The sequence below is a fragment of the Notolepis coatsorum genome (assembly GCF_963971535.1).
Source record: "Notolepis coatsorum genome assembly, chromosome: 2".
Taxonomy (NCBI): domain Eukaryota; kingdom Metazoa; phylum Chordata; class Actinopteri; order Aulopiformes; family Paralepididae; genus Notolepis; species Notolepis coatsorum.
The window spans coordinates 212,463,339-212,483,388 of NC_140166.1; the positions used below are offsets into that span (position 1 = coordinate 212,463,339).

The following is a 20,050-nucleotide window of genomic DNA, read 5'->3' on the forward strand; positions in this document are numbered from 1 at the left end:
TGTTCCCTAAGCCTAATGCATGCACATGAGACAAAAAAGGTATGTATCTTCTTGTCTAATAGTCCAGTCATTATAGGCCAGAATTAGGCTAAACCTAGGACAAATTGCAACATTAGCAAACTCAACTGATTTTGTATCCTCAATATGTCTTTAGTGAGAGAAAAAAAGTCCCCAAGGAATCCCATCATGGGAAATGTGTTTTTTTTTCAATGTACTTGATTGCTGGCAGGATCAATGACGACACTGTCTTTCAGAGATTGTGACGCGTTCAAATTTTGAGGTAGCTCAAAAGTAAAGATACCATTTGATTCTAGACAACCTCGGGTTTCCAATGAGACCAACCATGTCATGTTACCTCTTGGAAAGGGGGCTAATACCTAATTATTCAAAGTTAAGACGATTTTTTTGGGGAGGGAAATATGGCCATCACCATTTTTCAAATGATCCATTGGCCTTCTACCTCAATATATGTTAATGGAAATGGGTTACATGGGTATACCTACAAGCCTCCCCTATACAGACATACCAAATTTATGTTAAGCCCATGTAGTTTTGTGCAAGAATCATGTAGTGTTTTGCATGCTGTACAAATATGTAGTTTCCGCCTATTATAAAAACCCCCATCTCCATGGACCTATCCCCACGGACATAAACCCTTGAGCCCCATCCTCGTGGACTGAGCTCCACAGAGCCTATCTACTAATATTCCAAGAAGAAAAAAATTTCTTTATCAAATGTTTTGATTAGTTCTGGCGTGTATGCTAATTGGTGCATATCAAATAAGATAATGTGTGATTTGCATGAGTAAACAGAATAATTCAATGAAGTTGTGATTGACTTTTTTTCTTGTCTTTGTGTGTGTAATCAGCTTGTGAGTTTTTATAGTGATATCTAAAAGTAAAATTTTCACCACTATGTTATAACAGGCATTTTTCGATATGAATATATATAGGTTGTTTTCAAAACTTTCCCATGATGGGATTCCTTGGGACTTTTTTTCCTCACTAAGGACATAATGAGGATACAAAATCAGTTGAGTTTGCTACTGTTGCAATTTGTCCTAGGTTTTTTCATATAATGACTGGACTATAACTCCAGGGAAGATGTTAAATAAGCTAATTTCCCAAAATGTTGGAGTTTTCCTTTAAGGTTAGAGTTTGTCTTAGAGCATGGCGATAGAACGCCTGCCCTGATTCCAAACTCTAACCTTAACCAACTGCGAAAGAGTCGCCTAAGCTTAACCAGTGATAAACTAGGCGTTAGGAAACACGAATTTGTTGTGGAAAGCATAGACGCGTCCGGGTGGCGTCTATGCTTTCCACAACAAATTCGTGTTTCTGGCGTTCGAGTTTTGCGCTCTGATTGGCCACGGGCGTTTCTGGTCATGTGACAATCGTAGGACGGCAAGTTCTGCGCCTATTTCCGGGTCTAACAGCCTGCAAACTACCTAACGCCTAGTTAGTTGGTTAAGGTTAGAGTTTGGAATCAGGGCAGGCGTTCTATCACCATGCTCTAAGACAAACTCTAACCGTAACCAACTTCGAAAGAGTGCCTAAGCTTAACCATCCAAAAACGTGCGGTCCCACGATTGGCACACATGTCACATGACCAGAAATGCGCGTGGCCAATCAGAGATGCGGAAACACGAATTTGTTGTGGAAAGTATTCAGGCCGGGTGGCTGAGACAGTGCTTTGTATCCTTACATTTAATTACATCATGTTGAACCTCTGAAATGTCTGGGAATCCTATATACAGTACTGTATGTATTCAGTACACATTAATACAGAGCGCATTTACAGTTGTCATTTAACTGAAAACCTGCTGTTTGTGACAAAGATGTCTGTGATCCGGTGCTATGAATAAGACCATAGTGATGGGCATTCTTAAGTTAAAGACACATTCAAATGACCTAACACACACACACACACGCACACACACACACACACAGTGCGTGTGTGTGTGCGTGTGTGAAACATGACTGCTTTTGGGATTATTTTCTCTCTCTCTCTCTCTGCCTCTCTCTCTTTCTCACTCTCTGCCTATCTCTCTCTGCCTCTCTCTCTGTCTCTGCACCTCTCTATCTCTCTCTGTCTCTCTCTGCCTCTCTCTCTTTCTGCCCCTCTCTCTCTTTCTCTCTTTCTGCATATCTCTCTCTCTCTCTGTCTCTCTCTCGGCTTCTGGCTTCTCTATCTCTCTGTCTCTCTCTCTTTCTCTCTCTCTCTCTTTCTCTCTGTCTCTCTCTCTCTGCCTGTCTCTGCCTCTCTCTCTCTCTCTGCCTCTCTCTCTCTCTGCCCCTCTCTCTCTCTGCCTCTCTATCTCTCATTGTCTCTCTCTCTGCCTCTCTCTGAGAGAGATGAATTATGTTGTAAAATACAAGGTGGACGGTGTGAGGAGAGGAAATAACATAAATAGCATCTGAGCTGCAGGAACATGATGGATGTGTGAGAGAGAGAGAGAGAGACCAAGAGGCGATAGAGGCATAGAGGAGGAGGAGAGAGAGAGAGAGAGAGAGAGAGAGAGAGAGAGAGAGAGAGAGAGAGAGAGAGAGAGAGAGAGAGAGAGAGAGTGAGAGAGAGAGAGAGAGAGAGAGGGCACTTCCTCCTGCAGATCTGAGGCTGGAATTTGGCTCATCAGGAGTTCAAAGGAGTCAACCCAGAGTCTTCTGCACACCGACGAGAACAGACATGCCTCTCTTTGTTTCTCTCTCTCGCTCTCTCTCTCTCTCTCATCTCTCTCTCTCTCTCTCTCTCTCTCTCTCTCTCTCTCTCTCTCTCTCTCTCTCTCTGAGTTCAGCAGTAGTGTAACCTGCAGGACAGCTGGTTGGACTATCACACACTATTTCTGCATGTGTGTGTGTGTGTGTGTGTGTGTGTGTGTGTGTGTGTGTGGTGTGTGTATGTGTGTACTTGCATGTCTTGTACATCATTTAGGTAGGCGCTTGCATACTTGTGTAAGTGTGTGTAATAACAAGGGAGTAGGGAAGTGGATACTAGAATACTATTCTGATATTGTGTTCAGGTATACAATCACGACTGATTACGACCCAGTGCCTGTGTGAAGCGCACACTCATGTGGCCGATGTTCCCTGCGGTAATGAGATGTGGCCTCCTCATAACGGCAGCTCCAGACTGAATCTAGTTCAAATTGAATTGAACTGAATGGAATCAAAGGCCAGTGAAGGAGAGCAGCAGAGAGGGGGGAGGCCATGCGTCAGGACATTGCAGACTTCTCTGGTATGTCTGGGAGAAGCCTGTGACTCCTCCTCCGTCAACATCCTGCCATGCCCAAGGACAGCGTGCTCTCTCTCCCTCCTTTCTCTCTCTCTCTCCTCTCCCTCCCTCCCTCCATCCCCCGTCTCTCTCTCTCTTTCTCTCCCTCTATCTCCCCCCCCCCCACCTCTCTCCCTCCTTCTCCCTCCCCCGTCCTCTCTCTCTTTCTTTCTCTCCCTCTCTCTCTCTCTACCCCCCCCTCTCTCTCCTTCTCCTCCTCACTCCCCCCCCCCACTCTATCCTTCTCCCTCTCCCTCCCTCCCTCCTCCCCGTCTCTCTCTCTCTTGCTCCTTTCTCCCCGTCTCTCTCTCCCTCTCTCTCTCCCTCTTTCTCTCTCATTCTCCCTCCCCATCTCTCTCTCTCTCTCTCTCTCCCCTCGTCTCTCTCTCTTTTTCTCTCCCTCTCCTTCTCCTCCCTCTCCCCCCTCTCTCTCTCTCCCTCCCTCCCCTCTCTCTCCCTCGTCTCTCTCTCCCTAGTCTCCCTCTCCTTCTCCCTCCCCTCTCCCCCTCTCTCTCTCTCCCTCTCCCCCCTCTCTCTCCTGCTCTCTCTCTCTGACACTGCTAAGCTCTTCCACTTGCTCTTCCTCTCTGATCGGGGGGGCTTTTCAGGCAGGTCTTATCTGAGCTCTGTGTTTAAAGGGGGATATTTATTTAACTTTGCATGTTCCAGAACTCCCGAACTCCCGGGCCGGCCGGGCCAGCCGTGTCATGTGTTCCGACAGGAGAACAGGGTCCAATTATGACATCACGGTGGATGACATCGCCGCGAGCCATCAGCGCAGTGGAATGTGTGTGATTCAAGGAGGGCGGGACCGAGAGGACAATGCCGCGATGCGATTGGCTAATTGCTTCGTCCTGACATTTGTGGAAAGAGGCGGAATGCCATTTGGAACAATGGCCCTTAACTCTGACCTTCCATGGGAGGCAAACGGCTGGTGTGCTTGTCACAACATGATAAAAGGCCAAACGTGAGGCTGTTCCAATCACAGTTCCTGCATTCAGGATGAAAAGCCCCGTCGGTTTGCACCCCAGGTCTACACGAGAATTCCATTTTCCCTCCAAGAACACCCATCCTTAAAGGCCCAATCCGTAATCCGTAATCCTTACGCTCAATCCGAGTGTAAACAATGGGGCAGCCCATCACTGAAATGAAATCGTAGGATTTACTTTTTCCCCTCAATTGTGTGCCTGAGCTCTTGCAACGAGACCCACGCAGCACACGGCTCCTAGACCCGGAAACATACTGTATCACACAGCTGTAAAAGCTTTGTTTACACGGGAAACTGTAAACCTATCACCGGTGGCTCGTTTGAGTTATGGTGGTGGAAGAAGCTCCACAAACATTATTTTCCATCCACCAGTTACATTCTCCCAAGGTCACACGTTTGTGTACAACTCCAGATCTTTAAATGGTCCAAGGAAAAGAAAGTGTGGATTGGAGCTTTTAACGGTATATAACTAATCAACTGGTCAACAGTCTGTTCTCGATTTGAAGGTAAACGAGAACTATTCTATTGCACTACTTTTATTCTGCCTATTTTTATGCACTTCCTGCCAATTTTCATGATGCACTTTACCCCTCTTTCGTGTAACATCAGAGGTCCAACTCTGTGTCTTGTAGCCACGCCCTTGTCTCTGGTCCCACGTCAAAGAGGCGGGCTTCCGAGGGTGGTCCGTATAGGGGGCAGAGGGTGGTCTGTATAGGGGGCAGAGGGTGGTCTGTATAGGGGGCAGATGGTCAATATATGCTCAACAGTCTGGTCAGGGTCTCCACACTTTGCATGCAGTGCTGTCTGCAGGCCCCACTTCTTCACTGACGATTTGAAACGACCGACCCCAGTTCTTAAACGGTTCAGCAGAGTCCATTGCCGGTGTGGAAGCACTTTACCGATCAGTTCTATGCACATTTTATGCCTATTTCTATATCTGACTCGATGTTAAATGTTATTGGGCCTACTGTCTAAGACAGGTAGTCAGAAATAAGCTAAAAAACATACCTCTTCACCTCAGCCTTTGAATACACTCTGCTGCTTGGACTCACTGCATCCAGCCTGTGGTCGTTGTACTGTAGATGAGAGCTATTATTATTGCACTGCACTATTGCACTATTGTACTATTTTATTATTTTATGTGTATCTGCCAATTTCAAGATATCAGTGATAATCAAACCGTAAACAAAGAGGCCTATTAAGATGTTAGATCCTAATGGGAAACATTATGTGATTTAATGTTCTATGTCTTATCTTGACCTTGATCTAGATTTGATGTCTGCACTTTATGCATTGCTCTTGATCTGCCAATTTCTTATTTAGATTTTTCTTTTTACTGCTGTGAAGCACTCTGAGCTGCAATTCTTGTATGAAAGGTGCTGTACAGATACAGTTTATGATTATTATCACAGCAAGGGATGAAGGAAGAGACGAACATACAAAAAGATAAAAGGCAACAAGAAGGGTTAGATATATAAAGAAAGAAGGGTTATATACATATATGTGCGTGTGTGTGTGTGTGTGCTCGTTGAATTGTTTTCATATTTCTCTTGTCTGTTTTGTGAAGCACATTGGGACAAAACCCGTTCTGTCTTTCCGGCGTTATGTAGATGAAGTGACCTGGACCTGCCTCACGAGCGGCCTTTCCATGGCCAGCCTCTCGCGCCCCAGATGATGATCTGAGGATCAAAGCGCGTCCAGTCTGCAGTGTAGCGCTTGCACACGTGAGTGCAGGTGGACAGGTGTGTGGTGTGTGGGGCCGACATGGTAACAAGAACGTCACACTCCTTTGGTCTTTCATTCAATGTTGAGTTGACTGTTGAGAACAAGCTATCATTTACAATGACGTCGAGAAATACAACACTTAATAAATACAAAAAAAAAAGAAAACAATATAGTTTTATTTTTTTATTTAACCTTTATTTCACCAGGTAATAAGCTGGAGCTCAAAGAGCTCTTTTTTGAGCAACACCCGACATAAAACAACAACAAACTTAAAGTCAAGAACAACCATATACAGGACAGTAAATGAACATAGACAAAGGTCAAAAAGAGAAAGATAAAAAGAGAAAGCAGCGGTGGGGGGGGGGGGGGGGGGGGTGGGGGGGGTAAGAGGGTAAGAGGGTATAGAAACAGAAAGTCAATCAATGAAACGTTTGAAATCATTAAAAACAACTGCAGACTGTGGTGAAGTGGTTTGCTATTTAAACGGACCAATAGATACTAATGTGTTGAGTTTTAAAGTGCTTTGCAAAACATTCCATGTTTCTGGGACACAGAAGCTAAAAGCAGATTTTCCTGATTCAGTACAAACTCTAGGGAACCTTAAGTGTATAAGTCCATCACCAGAGTGAGTATGATACGGTCCAGAGCTCCAGTCCAGCAATGAGGTGATTGCTGAGGTCTTCTTCACTTGCAATTAAAACGTTTCTGTACGAGGACCTTCTTCATCTTTTCCTGTAAAATAAATCTCTTTTTGACCTGTTGGCCTCTTTTAGACTACTCCATTTTAAATGTTAAAGGGGCACTTCACCAAAAAAAAAACAATGCTGATTTATTTTGCAAATAATCTTTTGCACATATCAAAAAACTGTTTTGCACACGTGAATTTACAGTTTGACAGTTATGAGTCAATGAGTTTGAATATGGCCACAAGGGACACCAGCAAATACCAGCATAATGCATGTTATACCAGCAAAGACCAGCATAATGCATGTTATACCAGCAAAGACCAGCATAATGCATGATATACCAGCAAAGACCAGCATAATGCATGATATACCAGCAAAGACCAGCATAATGCATGTTATACCAGCAAAGACCAGCATAATGCATGTTATACCAGCAAAGACCAGCATAATGCATGTTATACCAGCTAAGACCAGCATAATGCACGTTATACCAGCAAAGACCAGCATAATGCATGTTATACCAGCAAAGACCAGCATAATGCATGTTATACCAGCAAAGACCAGCATAATGCACGTTATACCAGCAAAGACCAGCATAATGCACGTTATACCAGCAAAGACCAGCATAATGCATGTTATACCAGCAAAGACCAGCATAATGCATGTTATACCAGCAAAGACCAGTATAATGCATGTTATACCAGCAAAGACCAGCATAATGCATGTTATACCAGCAAAGACCAGCATAATGCATGTTATACCAGCAAAGACCAGCATAATGCATGTTATACCAGCAAAGACCAGCATAATGCATGTTATACCAGCAAAGACCAGTATAATGCATGTTATACCAGCAAAGACCAGCATAATGCATGTAGCAAAGACCAGTATAATGCATGTTATACCAGCAAAGACCAGCATAATGCATGATATTGATGATGGCGCCGCCCCGACCGGCTGCCTCTCTGTTCGCTCCGTCGAGACTGTGTTTACTTTTGTTAATATTTATAGTTTTTAGAGTTTTGTGCGTACCAACTGTTGGTGCATTTAATGTATATGACCGTCAGTCACTCATAGACATTGGATTACGGGAAACTTACCAACTGGATTACTCGCTGGATCAGCTTTCCGAACCACACCAATGGCCTGAAGAAATTCTCCGGAGATTAGGACCAGACCCTTTGTTCCCAGAGCCCAGGAAAAGACGACGAGGAAAGAGGGCTGGGATCCGAAACAGGCTGAGATCCAGACGCCACCGTACACCACTTCCCAGTATATTGCTAGCCAATGTACAATCAATAGACAATAAACTGGATGACATCCGAGCAAGGATTCAATATCAAAGAGACGTTAGGGACTGCAATGTCCTTTGCTTCACCGAAACATGGCTCACACCGGAGGTTCCAGATCACGCAATTCAACCAGCGGATCACTTCTTTATCCATCGAAAGGATCGGACATCATCAGAGTCCGGTAAACAACGTGGAGGAGGTATTGCCTTCATGTTTAACAAAAATTGGAGTGATCCAACGAACGTGAAGGAATTATCCAACCACTGCTCCCCAGAACTGGAATATATAACCATCAAGTGTCGTCCTTTCTTCCTCCCGAGGGAGTTAACGGCGATCGTCCTGGTCGGAGTGTATATTCCACCGCAAGCCAGCAACAAGGTTGCGCTCTCCAGACTACACGACGAGGTAAATAGAATACAAGTGGCTAACGTTAACGCCGCCATTTTAGTACTGGGAGATTTCAATAGCGCCAATCTGAGAAAGGTATTGCCCGACTTCTATCAGCATGTGACTTGCAACACCAGAGGCGGTAACATCCTAGATCACTGTTACACGCAATTTAAAGGTGGCTACAAGGCTCATTCTGATAGTGGCTTTGGCAAGTCAGATCACGCATCCATTTTCCTTTCACCAAAGTACAGACAGAGAATTAAAAGTACTCCCGTAGTCTCGCGAGAGGTGCAGAAATGGGATCTGACGTCAGAAGAGACGATCCGGTCAGTGTTTCACCACACAGACTGGATTGTGTTCCGCGACACAGATAACATTAATGCCTACACGGAGACAGTGCTGGACTATGTCTGTACTAGGGTGAAAGAAACAATCCCCACTACCAAAATGAAAGTTTACCCAAATCAAAAACCCTGGGTAGACAAATCCGTCCGTGAAGCTCTGAGAGAGCGCACCAAAGCATACAATGACGGCCTAGTGGCAGGCAACATGAATGACCACAAGGTGGCGCGACACAACGTAAGGAGGACAGTGTCAGAGGCCAAACGGCGCTACAGGGATAAAATTGAACTCCAGTTTGAACAAGCTGACTCTAGAGCTATGTGGCAGGGGCTCAAAACGATGACAGACTACAAAGGCGCCTCCCTCAAACTGAACAGTGACATCTCCTTAGCAAACGACCTCAATACCTTCTATGCGAGGTTTGATGCTGGTAATAACAACACCAGCTCACAAGCCTCGGCAATGGGGGGGGGGGGGTCGGCTGCTGATGGAGGCGCAGTGTTCAGGGTAACAGAGCATGAGGTGAGGCGGACCTTTAAAAAAGTGAATATCAGGAAGGCAGCAGGTCCGGACGGCATCCCCGGCCGCGTCCTTAAAGTCTGTGCCGACCAACTGGCCCCAGTATTCACTGACATATTTAACCTGTCCTTAGAACAGGCTGTCATCCCCACCTGCCTGAAGAAGTCCACTATTATCCCTGTACCCAAAAAATCCAAGCCTGCTTGCCTCAACGACTACCGCCCTGTAGCTCTCACCTCCATAGCCATGAAGTGCTTTGAGAAGCTAGTAAAGGGCTACATCTGCTCCTCCCTCCCCATCAACATGGACCCCCTGCAATTTGCATACCGCCCCAACAGGTCCACGGAGGACGCCATATCCCATGTGCTGCACACAGCAGCATCACACCTGGACAAGAGGCAGGGGAACTATGTGAGAATGCTATTCATCGACTACAGCTCGGCATTCAATACCATAGTCCCCTCCATACTCATAGCCAAGCTCAGGGACCTGGGCTTGGGCTATGACCTCTGCCAGTGGGTCTTGGACTTCCTGACTGGCAGACCCCAGGTGGTGAGAGCAGGCAACTGCACCTCCTCATCCATCACCCTCAACATAGGGGCCCCCCAGGGCTGTGTTCTGAGTCCCCTCCTCTACTCCCTGTACACACACGACTGTGTGGCTCAGCGGAGTAGCAATACAATCGTCAAATTTGCTGACGACACAGTGGTGGTGGGCCTGATCTCTGCCAACGACGAGAGGGCCTACCTGGAAGAGGTCAAGGTCCTGGCGGGATGGTGCCAGGAAAACAGCCTCTCCCTGAACGTCAGCAAAACAAAGGAGATGATTGTGGACTTCAGGAGGTCGGGGGTCAAGGACTACAGCCCCCTCAGCATCGACGGGGCACCGGTTGAGAGAGTCAACAGCTTCAAGTACCTCGGAGCCTACATATCCGAGGACTTGACATGGACCACACACATTAACAGTGTGGTGAAGAAGGCACGACAACGCCTCTACTTCCTCAGGCGCCTAAGGAAGTTCCAAGTCAGCCAGAAGATCCTTAAGAACTTCTACTCATGTACAATAGAGAGCATCTTGACCGGCAACATCACCTCCTGGTTTGGGAATAGCACTGCAAAAGACCAAAGCAGACTACAAAGAGTGACACGTTCAGCCGAACGCACAATTGGAGGGGGGCTCCCCACCCTCCAGAACATTTACTACAAGCGTTGCAAGGGCAAGGCTAAGAGAATCATTAAAGACTCCAGTCACCCGAACAACTGCCTCTTCGAACTGCTGCGGTCAGGCAAGCGATACAGGAGTCTCAAGGCGAGCACAGAAAGACTCAGAAGTAGCTTCTATCCCCAGGCCATCAGGCTGCTAAACGAACAATGAATGAACACTACACAACAACAACCACCAAACGCACATAGCACACACATCCACACGCACACACCCACTTTAAACAAACACACTGTAGCACCCACTCCACACACTTTATAGCACACACCCACTTTAAACAAACACACTGTAGCACCCACTCCCCACACTTTATATTTATGGATGAAGGATTGCACTACAACTCGTACACCTTACTGTAAATTGTACCTAAAATTGTACCTCATCCCATTTCTGCTTTGCACTAGATAGTACTGTACATTAGTACACTGCATAGTATTGTGTATTGTATATTATATGGTAACTCAGAACATTGTACATATGTCTATACCGAACACTGTGACCTCATTTTCTTCTTCTAAATTCATGCTATATTATGTTATTATGTTATTTGATACTATCTTGTCTAGCACAGTCTCTGGAGCGTAACAGTAAGAAGCATTTTGTATGAAAGTATTCTGTACTTCTGTATGACAACTATTAAAGAACTTGAACTTGATATACCAGCAAAGACCAGTATAATGCATGTTATACCAGCAAAGACCAGCATAATGCATGTTATACCAGCAAAGACCAGCATAATGCATGTTATACCAGCAAAGACCAGCATAATGCATGTTATACCAGCAAAGACCAGCATAATGCATGTTATACCAGCAAAGACCAGCATAATGCATGTTATACCAGCAAATACCAGCATTGATTGATTGATTGATTGAAAAGTTTATTAACAGATTGCAGAATGGGTACAGTACAGTATACAGCTCAATACATACAATTGTTAAGGGGATGCAGACCTGAGAAAGACTTTCGTCTTGTTTCCATCAGGGTCCCCCATTTTCAATTCATCATATGACACACATGACATACAGATAGACAGTACTGCTACATCTATACATTTATGACATACCAGATTTTTAAATACAGTACTGTTTGTGATACTAAAAAAATCCAGAAGAAGAGTGTATATACATTTGACATAGAAACTGTGCATTGGGGGAGGTTGGGTAGGTGGGGTGGGGCTGTACATTGGAGGTGGGGGGGGGGGGGTTGGGTAGGGGGGGGACACACACTGTACATTGGAATACTGACATACATTTGACATGGAAACTGTACATTGGAGGAGGTTGGGTAGGTGGGGTGGGGTTGGGTGGGGCTGTACATTGGAATACTGACAAAGCCATGCTTGGTCTTTATTGTACAACTGGGTTAGGACATTTGTAGGGGCCAGTTTTGAATTGCAGTCTCCCGTAGGTGTTCTTTGAGAGTGTTTTTGAAGGTGGGTAGTGATTTACATTCCTTTACAGCTTTGGGTAGGGCGTTCCAGCATAATGCATGTTATACCAGCAAAAACCAGTATAATGCATGTTATACCAGCAAAGACCAGCATAATGCATGTTATACCAGCAAAGACCAGCATAATGCATGTTATACCAGCAACCAGCATAATGCATGTTATACCAGCAAAGACCAGCATAATGCATGTTATACCAGCAAAGACCAGCATAATGCATGTTATACCAGCAAATACCAGCATAATGCATGTTATACCAGCAAAGACCAGCATAATGCATGTTATACCAGCAAAGACCAGCATAATGCATGTTATACCAGCAAAGACCAGCATAATGCATGTTATACCAGCAAAGACCAGCATAATGCATGTTATACCAGCAAATACCAGCATAATGCATGTTATACCAGCAAATACCAGCATAATGCATGTTATACCAGCAAAGACCAGCATAATGCATGATATACCAGCAAAGACCAGCATAATGCATGTTATACCAGCAAAGACCAGCATAATGCATGTTATACCAGCAAATACCAGCATAATGCATGTTATACCAGCAAATACCAGCATAATGCATGTTATACCAGCAAATACCAGCATAATGCATGTTATACCAGCAAATACCAGCATAATGCATGTTATACCAGCAAAGACCAGCATAATGCATGTTATACCAGCAAATACCAGCATAATGCATGTTATACCAGCAAAGACCAGCATAATGCATGTTATACCAGCAAATACCAGCATAATGCATGTTATACCAGCAAAGACCAGCATAATGCATGTTATACCAGCAAATACCAGCATAATGCATGTTATACCAGTAAAGACCAGCATAATGCATGTTATACCAGCAAAGACCAGCATAATGCATGTTATACCAGCAAAGACCAGCATAATGCATGTTATACCAGCAAATACCAGCATAATGCATGTTATACCAGCAAAGACCAGCATAATGCATGTTATACCAGCAAAGACCAGCATAATGCATGTTATACCAGCAAAGACCAGCATAATGCATGTTATACCAGCAAAGACCAGCATAATGCATGTTATACCAGCAAAGACCAGCATAATGCATGTTATACCAGCAAATACCAGCATAATGCATGTTATACCAGCAAATACCAGCATAATGCATGTTATACCAGCAAAGACCAGCATAATGCATGTTATACCAGCAAAGACCAGCATAATGCATGTTATACCAGCAAAGACCAGCATAATGCATGTTATACCAGCAAAGACCAGCATAATGCATGATATACCAGCAAATACCAGCATAATGCATGTTATACCAGCAAAGACCAGCATAATGCATGATATACCAGCAAAGACCAGCATAATGCATGTTATACCAGCAAATACCAGCATAATGCATGTTATACCAGCAAATACCAGCATAATGCATGTTATACCAGCAAATACCAGCATAATGCATGTTATACCAGCAAAGACCAGCATAATGCATGTTATACCAGCAAATACCAGCATAATGCATGTTATACCAGCAAAGACCAGCATAATGCATGTTATACCAGCAAATACCAGCATAATGCATGTTATACCAGTAAAGACCAGCATAATGCATGTTATACCAGCAAAGACCAGCATAATGCATGTTATACCAGCAAAGACCAGCATAATGCATGTTATACCAGCAAATACCAGCATAATGCATGTTATACCAGCAAAGACCAGCATAATGCATGTTATACCAGCAAAGACCAGCATAATGCATGTTATACCAGCAAAGACCAGCATAATGCATGTTATACCAGCAAAGACCAGCATAATGCATGTTATACCAGCAAATACCAGCATAATGCATGTTATACCAGCAAAGACCAGCATAATGCATGTTATACCAGCAAATACCAGCATAATGCATGTTATACCAGCAAAGACCAGCATAATGCATGTTATACCAGCAAATACCAGCATAATGCATGTTATACCAGCAAAGACCAGCATAATGCATGTTATACCAGCAAATACCAGCATAATGCATGTTATACCAGCAAAGACCAGCATAATGCATGTTATACCAGCAAAGACCAGCATAATGCATGTTATACCAGCAAAGACCAGCATAATGCATGTTATACCAGCAAATACCAGCATAATGCATGTTATACCAGCAAAGACCAGCATAATGCATGTTATACCAGCAAAGACCAGCATAATGCATGTTATACCAGCAAATACCAGCATAATGCATGTTATACCAGCAAAGACCAGCATAATGCATGTTATACCAGCAAAGACCAGCATAATGCATGTTATACCAGCAAATACCAGCATAATGCATGTTATACCAGCAAAGACCAGCATAATGCATGTTATACCAGCAAATACCAGCATAATGCATGTTATACCAGCAAATACCAGCATAATGCATGTTATACCAGCAAATACCAGCATAATGCATGTTATACCAGCAAATACCAGCATAATGCATGTTATACCAGCAAATACCAGCATAATGCATGTTATACCAGCAAAGACCAGCATAATGCATGTTATACCAGCAAATACCAGCATAATGCATGTTATACCAGCAAAGACCAGCATAATGCATGTTATACCAGCAAATACCAGCATAATGCATGTTATACCAGTAAAGACCAGCATAATGCATGTTATACCAGCAAAGACCAGCATAATGCATGTTATACCAGCAAATACCAGCATAATGCATGTTATACCAGCAAAGACCAGCATAATGCATGTTATACCAGCAAAGACCAGCATAATGCATGTTATACCAGCAAAGACCAGCATAATGCATGTTATACCAGCAAAGACCAGCATAATGCATGTTATACCAGCAAAGACCAGCATAATGCATGTTATACCAGCAAAGACCAGCATAATGCATGTTATACCAGCAAAGACCAGCATAATGCATGTTATACCAGCAAAGACCAGCATAATGCATGTTATACCAGCAAAGACCAGCATAATGCATGTTATACCAGCAAATACCAGCATAATGCATGTTATACCAGCAAATACCAGCATAATGCATGTTATACCAGCAAAGACCAGCATAATGCATGTTATACCAGCAAAGACCAGCATAATGCATGTTATACCAGCAAAGACCAGCATAATGCATGTTATACCAGCAAAGACCAGCATAATGCATGATATACCAGCAAATACCAGCATAATGCATGTTATACCAGCAAAGACCAGCATAATGCATGATATACCAGCAAAGACCAGCATAATGCATGTTATACCAGCAAATACCAGCATAATGCATGTTATACCAGCAAATACCAGCATAATGCATGTTATACCAGTAAAGACCAGCATAATGCATGTTATACCAGCAAAGACCAGCATAATGCATGTTATACCAGCAAAGACCAGCATAATGCATGTTATACCAGCAAAGACCAGCATAATGCATGTTATACCAGCAAATACCAGCATAATGCATGTTATACCAGCAAATACCAGCATAATGCATGTTATACCAGCAAAGACCAGCATAATGCATGATATACCAGCAAAGACCAGCATAATGCATGTTATACCAGCAAAGACCAGCATAATGCATGTTATACCAGCAAATACCAGCATAATGCATGTTATACCAGCAAATACCAGCATAATGCATGTTATACCAGCAAATACCAGCATAATGCATGTTATACCAGCAAATACCAGCATAATGCATGTTATACCAGCAAAGACCAGCATAATGCATGTTATACCAGCAAATACCAGCATAATGCATGTTATACCAGCAAAGACCAGCATAATGCATGTTATACCAGCAAATACCAGCATAATGCATGTTATACCAGCAAAGACCAGCATAATGCATGTTATACCAGCAAATACCAGCATAATGCATGTTATACCAGTAAAGACCAGCATAATGCATGTTATACCAGCAAAGACCAGCATAATGCATGTTATACCAGCAAAGACCAGCATAATGCATGTTATACCAGCAAATACCAGCATAATGCATGTTATACCAGCAAAGACCAGCATAATGCATGTTATACCAGCAAAGACCAGCATAATGCATGTTATACCAGCAAAGACCAGCATAATGCATGTTATACCAGCAAAGACCAGCATAATGCATGTTATACCAGCAAATACCAGCATAATGCATGTTATACCAGCAAATACCAGCATAATGCATGTTATACCAGCAAAGACCAGCATAATGCATGTTATACCAGCAAAGACCAGCATAATGCATGTTATACCAGCAAAGACCAGCATAATGCATGTTATACCAGCAAAGACCAGCATAATGCATGATATACCAGCAAATACCAGCATAATGCATGTTATACCAGCAAAGACCAGCATAATGCATGATATACCAGCAAAGACCAGCATAATGCATGTTATACCAGCAAATACCAGCATAATGCATGTTATACCAGCAAATACCAGCATAATGCATGTTATACCAGCAAATACCAGCATAATGCATGTTATACCAGCAAATACCAGCATAATGCATGTTATACCAGCAAATACCAGCATAATGCATGTTATACCAGCAAAGACCAGCATAATGCATGTTATACCAGCAAATACCAGCATAATGCATGTTATACCAGCAAAGACCAGCATAATGCATGTTATACCAGCAAATACCAGCATAATGCATGTTATACCAGTAAAGACCAGCATAATGCATGTTATACCAGCAAAGACCAGCATAATGCATGTTATACCAGCAAAGACCAGCATAATGCATGTTATACCAGCAAATACCAGCATAATGCATGTTATACCAGCAAAGACCAGCATAATGCATGTTATACCAGCAAAGACCAGCATAATGCATGTTATACCAGCAAAGACCAGCATAATGCATGTTATACCAGCAAAGACCAGCATAATGCATGTTATACCAGCAAATACCAGCATAATGCATGTTATACCAGCAAAGACCAGCATAATGCATGTTATACCAGCAAATACCAGCATAATGCATGTTATACCAGCAAAGACCAGCATAATGCATGTTATACCAGCAAATACCAGCATAATGCATGTTATACCAGCAAAGACCAGCATAATGCATGTTATACCAGCAAATACCAGCATAATGCATGTTATACCAGCAAAGACCAGCATAATGCATGTTATACCAGCAAAGACCAGCATAATGCATGTTATACCAGCAAAGACCAGCATAATGCATGTTATACCAGCAAATACCAGCATAATGCATGTTATACCAGCAAAGACCAGCATAATGCATGTTATACCAGCAAAGACCAGCATAATGCATGTTATACCAGCAAATACCAGCATAATGCATGTTATACCAGCAAAGACCAGCATAATGCATGTTATACCAGCAAAGACCAGCATAATGCATGTTATACCAGCAAAGACCAGCATAATGCATGTTATACCAGCAAAGACCAGCATAATGCATGTTATACCAGCAAATACCAGCATAATGCATGTTATACCAGCAAATACCAGCATAATGCATGTTATACCAGCAAATACCAGCATAATGCATGTTATACCAGCAAATACCAGCATAATGCATGTTATACCAGCAAAGACCAGCATAATGCATGTTATACCAGCAAATACCAGCATAATGCATGTTATACCAGCAAAGACCAGCATAATGCATGTTATACCAGCAAATACCAGCATAATGCATGTTATACCAGTAAAGACCAGCATAATGCATGTTATACCAGCAAAGACCAGCATAATGCATGTTATACCAGCAAAGACCAGCATAATGCATGTTATACCAGCAAAGACCAGCATAATGCATGTTATACCAGCAAATACCAGCATAATGCATGTTATACCAGCAAAGACCAGCATAATGCATGTTATACCAGCAAAGACCAGCATAATGCATGTTATACCAGCAAAGACCAGCATAATGCATGTTATACCAGCAAAGACCAGCATAATGCATGTTATACCAGCAAAGACCAGCATAATGCATGTTATACCAGCAAAGACCAGCATAATGCATGTTATACCAGCAAATACCAGCATAATGCATGTTATACCAGCAAATACCAGCATGGGGAGCGACGACGCCTCCCTCGCGGACAAGCTCAACACCTTCTACGCTCGGTTTGGTGTAGACAGTGGCGCTGCTGGCTCTCCGGCTAGTGACGTCACTGGCGCGCCGGCTGTTGTGGAGGGGGGGGGGCAACCGCGAGGGGGGGGGGACGCTCTCTCGTTGTCGGAACACAGTGTGAGAAGAGCATTTATGCAGGTGAACACCAGGAAGGCTGCTGGCCCAGATGGCATAACAGGACGTATACTCAAGACCTGTGCCAACCAGCTGGCCCCTGTGTTCACCGTCATATTTAATCAATCACTGGCGGAGTCAGTGGTCCCTGCCTGCTTCAAGAGGTCTACCATCATCCCTGTGCCGAAGAAACCCTCCCCAGCATGTCCAAATGACTACAGACCGGTGGCACTCACCTCTGTGGTCATGAAATGTTTCGAGAGGCTGGTCAAGGACCACATTTGTGCCTCCCTCCCCAGTGATATGGACCCTATGCAATTTGCATACAGGACAAACAGGTCCACCGACGACGCGGTCTCCCAGGTACTGCACAGCACCCTCTCGCACCTTGACCGCCAGAAGGGGGGCTATGTGAGACTGTTGTTCATTGACTACAGCTCAGCGTTCAACACCATAGTCCCCACCAGACTGGTGGACAAGCTGATCGAGCTAGGTCTGAGCTCCGCCCTGAGCGCCTGGGTACTGGACTTTCTGAGCGAAAGACCCCAGGCGGTCAGGGTGGGGGGTCAGACCTCCAACACCATCACCCTGAGCATCGGGTCCCCCCAGGGCTGTGTTCTGAGCCCCCTGCTGTACTCACTCTACACACACGACTGTGTGGCCAAGTTCAGCTCCAACTCCATAGTGAAGTTCGCAGATGACACGGTGGTGGTGGGGCTGATCTCGGACAACGACGAGAAGGCCTACCGGGAGGAGGTGGAGGTACTGGAACGCTGGTGCCAGGACAACAGCCTGCTCCTGAACATTGGCAAAACCAAGGAACTGATCGTGGATTATAGGAGAGGACAGCAGGAGACACACACACCACTGATGATAGACGGGGCTACCGTGGACAGGGTGAGCAGCTTCAAGTACCTGGGGGTCCACATCTCAGAGGACCTGACATGGTCAACACACATAGGCACAGTAGTAAAGAAGGCGAAACAGCGTCTCTACCACCTGAGACAGTTAAGGAAGTTCAGAGTATCGGGGAAGATACTCCAGTCCTTCTACTCAGGAGCTGTAGAGAGCATCCTGACCGGAAACATCACTGCCTGGTATGGAAACAGCACGGCACAGGACAAGAAGGCCCTACAGAAAGTGGTGCGCTCAGCCGAGCGTACCACGGGTATTGCACTACCCCCCCTGCAGGTTCTATACAACAAGAGGTGCAAATCCAGAGCCTGCAGGATAATGAAAGACCCTCACCACCCCAATAACAGCCTGTTTCAGCTGCTGAGGTCAGGCAGACGCCTGCAAATCTCAGCTACTAGGACAGAGCGGTTTAGGCTCAGCTTCTTCCCCCAGGCCATCAGAGCCATGAACAATGTACATTGAGTGCTCAGAACATTGAACTGTCCACACACAAGCACACATGAACACACACACGACACGCACACTGTGCACGCTCACACACGAGCAGCCACTTAACACTTTAACATGAGCGGGCACACACTCATGTCGCACACACGCACACTTATGGCCAAAGGAAAGGTCACTTTAAATTAGAATAACAGGAACAGTGTATTGCACTACCAAAGCTAACTAGCATGTCACACATGCGCTGTAAATAACTATGTACAGATACCGAGATGTCACTCCATGTTACCTGCTATCTGTTACTGCACAATGTTGTTTCTTCTTTTGATTCTATTATATGTACCACTGTATTGCACATCGTTGCGGGCAAGACCACCCGCATTTCATTGTATACCTGTATGCCGTGACAATTAAAACTCTTGACTTGACTTGACTTGAATGCATGTTATACCAGCAAAGACCAGCATAATGCATGTTATACCAGCAAAGACCAGCATAATGCATGTTATACCAGCAAAGACCAGCATATGTTTTGGTGCTGATATGCTGGTCTTTCTGCTGCAGCTAAACCAG

The 20,050-nt window shown here is 44.2% G+C and overlaps 1 protein-coding gene across 1 annotated transcript in view; it reads right to left on the bottom strand.

Moving 5' to 3' along the window:
• The window catches only part of fndc3ba (fibronectin type III domain containing 3Ba), a gene marked incomplete at both ends in the record, with an annotated part of 127,561 nt that overhangs the window by 99,557 nt on the left and 7,954 nt on the right, over positions 1-20,050 (bottom strand).